The sequence below is a fragment of the Eulemur rufifrons genome, chromosome 4 (genome assembly GCF_041146395.1).
Source record: "Eulemur rufifrons isolate Redbay chromosome 4, OSU_ERuf_1, whole genome shotgun sequence".
In the NCBI taxonomy this organism is placed as follows: domain Eukaryota; kingdom Metazoa; phylum Chordata; class Mammalia; order Primates; family Lemuridae; genus Eulemur; species Eulemur rufifrons.
In genome coordinates, this window is record NC_090986.1 from 22,980,936 (window position 1) to 22,987,117 (window position 6,182).

Here is a 6,182-nt window from a genome sequence, read left to right on the forward strand (position 1 = left end):
CAGATGAAGGCCTGAATAGTATAAAAGGCTGACCCTCCCCTAAATAAGAGGAAATTTCTCTTGTTTGAGCTGTGACGTCAGGTTTTTTTGCCTGTAGACTCTAACTGAAACATTGACGCTTCTAGGTCTTTCACCTGCCAGCCTTCAGACTGCTTACTCAACACCAACCGGACATTATATTAGAATCAACCAAGATTGTTGCATTTTAGAAAGATGGAATCCAGCTGCATAGTTAATTGTATGAAATAATCTTTCTTGAATAACATTGGATTGCTAGGGTACAAATGCTGAGGAGGAGGAAGAAAGGGAGAGGGGGGAGGAGGAGAAGATGAAGAAAGAGGAGGGAAAGTGAGAGGAAGAAGGGGGGAAGAAGAGGAGGAAGGACAAGAAGAGGGAAGAGAAGCAAGGATGAATGATAATAAAATAGCTCATATTTTTTATCAGTCCCAACAATTTGTAATGATTTTTTTTTTTTTTACTGACTAAAAAAATCAGAATTGCTTAACATTCTATTATTCTAAAAAAAAATCAGAAAATACCAGGCAGAATTCAGGCAGAATAATGTCAATTGCTTATGTCACTAGTCACATAACTTTAACCTGCTATGAATTTTTCTATTATAAAGCAAACATAACGCAATTTAGTAAATCCTGAAAGCATTTTACTAGGAGCATCAGGAGCTATTACCTTTGTTTTCTAGGCATATATTTATCCAATTTTATTTTAATGGTGTGTCTAGGTTTAACAAAAATACTTATGATTATTTTGCTGCAAATATTTGTATTCACTGGCAGAACTATAGTTATACTCATTTTGTTTACATCTAACTAAATTTCAAAAGTTGTAGAATGACATGTATATTAGTTATCCAATAAAAGTGGGTTTTTTACTGCTATTATTACTCTTATATTCCAAGCAAGACAGAGAATCTAAGTTAAACAAAAGAAGCTAGAAAGCCATATTTTTAATGATGTTCAGTCCATGTGTTACTCTAGTAATCTCCTGAAGTATTATGAAAGTACCAGTCTAATGGCCTGCTTTGCCTTTCCAGTTTTGATTTTAACTTATGACATACAAATAAATGTAAAAAGTTTTTTTCCCTTAAAGTCTGACCTTTTGAATGTATGGAATGAGCCATGGTGACTATCCACTGAGTGCCTATCATACGCTATAATTTCTTATATGTACATATAGAAGAATATATACAACATTGAATACTCACAAAAGCCATTTGATTTAAATGTTACTCATCCCCACTTTTTGTTTAACAGATGGAAAAAATAAAGTTCAGGTAGATTAAGTAATTTGACCAAGAACAAAACAATCCCTAAGTGGACTCAAACCCACTTCCAAACAACTCCAAAACTGTCACTGTTTCCTATCTAAGATGCTGCCTTCATTCTCATGGTAGTAACGTTAAATTTTATGAACCAATTCTCTCAAGGTTTCATTTTGAAAAGAGGTGAGGTAAAAATTTAATAAGTTTAAATGTTTTTAAAAATAAGCTTCTGAACATTTCTAATTATACGTATGCATGTTTTGGCATTCTTTCATTAAGCTTAAATTTAGAAACTGATAAACAATAATGTCAACTCACAAACAACAGTATTTGAAGCCTCTGAGTTTTATTGAAGTTCCACGTGGGGAGGGATGAAGGAGTATTGGTCAAGGCCCAGCATAGCTATGTGATGGCCCAGGACTCTAACAAGGGGAAGAAGGCCTAGAAAATGACTGTTACTGATTTATGACAAAGTATTGGAAAACATGGGATTGCACAGGTGGTATTACTTCTATTATTACACACCACACAGAGTATAATTATTTGGGTCTTCTTCCTTATTACTATATATAAGTGCCCAGTAGTGAGTCTTCAAATCTATTGGAGCATGGGAGTTGGCTACAGAGAACCAAAATAGGTGATCTTTAATTCCTTTGGCTAACTTAGGAGCCACCTAGAACAGTCTTAGTTTCTTTATATACAAATTGAGTAATTTGGACCATGATACCTTTAAGTTTCACTAATCTAGGTATACAGTGCCCAGCAAAACACTGGGAACTCATTTTTGAACAACTAAATGTCTAAACCTTTTAATATTTTGAAATTGAAAAATTTTGATGCCTTATGACCTTCTCTAAATGTCAGAATTGGTCAGATCTATTCTACAAATGTCTTTTCTGCCAAGAAAACTAACTTGGGAAAAATCCTTTCCAGAAAAATCACTACATAGTTTACGTGGTGGCAAAATTTGTTCTGAGAAGGAAATCGCCAGTTTTAAGTTCTTGGCAATGTTAATAAAAGAACCAGATAAATTACATATGCATTCTGATAAATTTTTCAGAGATTCATCATTAAGACAGTTAAATACCAAGGAATCTACCAGGACATTGTGGATTCAAAGATATGAAATGTATGGAATACAAACCCAGCCTATTTTAAATCAGCTATTGAGACATAACACTCTAACCTCTGATCTACAAAATGTCAGCACACATCACAAATACACAGAGGTATCATAACTGCAAGAAGGAAAAGAATGAAAACTTCAAACCATATTTTTCATTGTGTAAGTTTTTATTACAACACACACTTTGGGGAAAGATACTTTTGTTTCATTAACAGGAAAAACATATTTTTCCTAATTAAGATAATTCCTGTTAGCATTACCAAGGCATTAAAATACTATTTAATACAGTAATTCATAATCTTTTTTGAATCACAAATCCTTTGGGGAAGACAATGAAAGCTTTGAATCCAATATTCATTAAAATGCATATTCACACAAAACTGTGCATAAAATTGCAGGTGATTCATGGACTTTAGGTTAAAACTTTGTATCTGGGAGTATCTTGGAGCTACTCAGATCATTAAATATTGTTATCTACATATAGATAATATAGATATGTTTTTATAATACACATAGCCATGAAGATATATTTTATATATGTGTATATATCTTTTGCAACAGCTTGGGTATGAGACCACTTTATAAATGAAATAACATTCTTACATTATAATTTATTATAACAATAAAATTAAACTTACAGAAAATAAGTTAAAATTTATTATCTAACTAGTTAAAATGTATTATCTAACAAGTAGTTTTCATTGATTTCTGATGAATAATGTAATAATATAATAAAAAATACTAAACAAAAAAATAACATTTTAGTAATGAACAAATTTAGAATATATTAGAATTTGAGAAAACTTTCATTTAGCATAATACATCAAATTATTATGAAACAAGAAAATGTAAAAACTTCAAAGAAAAATTCATTTTAGCAATAATGATTTCAGGATGCTAACTAGTTTTCAACGCTGTGCTTGGCTGTGACATTTGAACCTGTCCAATCATAGGAGCAAAGAATCATTATTTCATTCCATTCTTTTACTCTGCCAAAAACATTCCCTTATCTTCCACAAAACATGGGTTGTTCCAAGCTCAAAAGCACTCTTCAAAACTCTACCTTGAGTTGAGTGGCATGTGTTACTACCAAGAATTCCTTCCAAGAAGGAAAAGCTTTGAGAAAGGAGAATCACCATAACTGGCATATTTGTGGGTAGAAATACTGCTTCTTAAAGAAGCTGGTTAATCTGATTCAGCTTTCCATCTTTCCCTCATGACAACTCCATGGTGAGTTATTCAGCAAAGAGGCCAATTGGAAACACACACACACACACACACACACATATTATAAGGTTCCAGAATTTCAGTCTTGCACATAACGTGTACTGCTGAAGCCAATGCTCTTACTGCAAAGAGCAGCTGCTCTATGTTTTTACAGGGAAATTAAATTCTTTTCTTGTTTTTTTCCCCCTGTAAGTTAGAAGCAAATACTTACCACCTGGACTCTTTCTGGTCTTCAGCTTCTGTCTGAATGCTAAAATAAGCCTGGTAGGCTGGTGGATACAGAGTAAACTTCTAAACCCAGATTATAAATAAAAGTCAGGTTTGTTCATGTTTTACTCATATTACTGAAGAAAAGCTTTAACCAGATTACAGCTTTATTAAAGTGCAACATTGCAGAGCCTGTCTAAAATCAGTGAGAAGAAACAATTGAATTAATCCTGTATGCATATCTCTTTTCCTTGAATTTCTCAAACAATTGTACATATATCCCTGTTAAGATGCCCTATAACATTTGTGTGTTAGAAGTTGTGTGATTTGCTCAACCAGATTATGCAACACCTTTATGGTCAGAAATTATACATATACTTCTTTTATACTTTATACATACTAGGTCCTCAGTAATGTGTTGATACTTTTGTTGAAATGGAAGTCAAATACATGATTTGCATTTAAATGAATTTACAAATAGCATGTAGATCATGGGCTATTTAACATTTCTCAAGGAGGTTGTGCAGAATTAAAAGTATACAATTATTTTGTGAAGAGTAAATGAAAGTGCATGTAAAATACTTAGTGTAGTGCATGCAGGTATATAGCAAAGACTCAATCAGTTATTTTTGTTGTCGTTGTTGTATTCCCCTCATCAATTTTAGCTCTTTGTAAAGTATAAGAGTTCAATAAATTTTTGACTTGATACACAAGGCAATGGTTGACGAGAGTTGTCTCAGCCTTGCCAATGGACTTCTGTGAAACAACTTCCTACCCACAAATAGTTAATGAACAGCAGTAAGCTCTTACTCTTACACTAAGAGCTTTCTGTGCATATTAATATTACAACAGAGAAAGATTTCATGAACTATACACTCCATTCCAGCAAGAAACTGCATAAGCAAAGGTACAGAGGTACGAAAATTATGTTTTGTTCAGGGACCTGAAGTGAGTAATCTGATGTGTCTAGAAAACAAAAAGAAGAGGTAACAGATTAGCAAGATAATTTGCTTTTTATGCCTTTAATGATGGAAAAACACCTTACTTAAAACAAAAGTGTCTAACTAGACACTAATAAAAAAAAAAACTGCCAGTAGGAATGCCCTGTGTGAAATGATAGCAAAATGTTATAGAAGGGAGAAATGTTTGTGATCTGTTTCATCTCTGTCATTAGTTAGATATAGGACCTTGAACAAGCACCCCAACCATTGTACACTTCAGTGTCCTTATCTACAACAAAAATAAGGGAGGGTCGATGATCTCTAAGACACTTTTCAACACTAAAAATTCAGCAATTTTAAGCAACATGGGTATGAAAATATACCTTAGTACATAACCAGTATTCATGCAACAAATATATGTTATATCATGATTTACAAAGCACAGTGAGTACACAAAAATGAAATCAATGAGTCTTCCCTCAAGGAAGGTTTTCAAACCTTCTTTATGTTACATTGTAAATAACTTTTTAAAATTCTATGCTTTCCTTGATTATGTCATTAAAACACTTTAAGAGTATTGAAATTGAAGTCATCCTTTGGGTTCTCTCTGAAAAGGAATAGTTTGATGATCATGGGTGTAGTACAACTTCTGAGTCACAAAATCTGTAAAAACAAGGATAATCCTATTAACCCTGCAGTCCTACATGGTTATTAGGGGATTATAATAAGAAACAGAATGATGTAACAAAGTGCCATCCAAAAATAAACTGTAGTTTTGGACTGCCATTGAGATAGCACATTTCTTATTAGGACTCATTCAGACTCGAGGTAAGGGAGGGAAAACAATATTTCATGCAAATGGAAACCAAAAGAAAGCTGGTGTAGCAGTTCTCATATCAGATAACATAGACTTCAAATCAACAAAAGTAATGAAAAACAAAGATGGTCATTATATAAGAGTAAAGGAAACAATTCAACAAGAAGACATAACAATTCTAAATACTTATGCACCTAACTCAGGTGCACCCAGATTCATAAAGCAAATCCTATTTGAGCTAAACAAAATGATAAACAGCATTACTGCAATGGCCAGGGACTTCAACACCTCTCTGACAGACCAGGACAGATCCCCCAAACCGAAAATAAACAAAGAAACAATGGACTTAAACAGAACTCTAGGCTGGGCACGGTGGCTCACGCCTGTAATCCTAGCACTCTGGGAAGCCGAGGTGGGAGGATCGCTCGAGGTGAGGAGTTCGAGACCAGCCTGAGCAAGAGCGAGACCCCATCTCTACTAAAAATAGAAAGAAATTAGCCAGATAACTAAAAGTATATATAAAAAAAACAAAAAAAAAGTTAGCAGGGCATGGTAGCACATGCTTGTAGTCCCAGCTACTTGGGA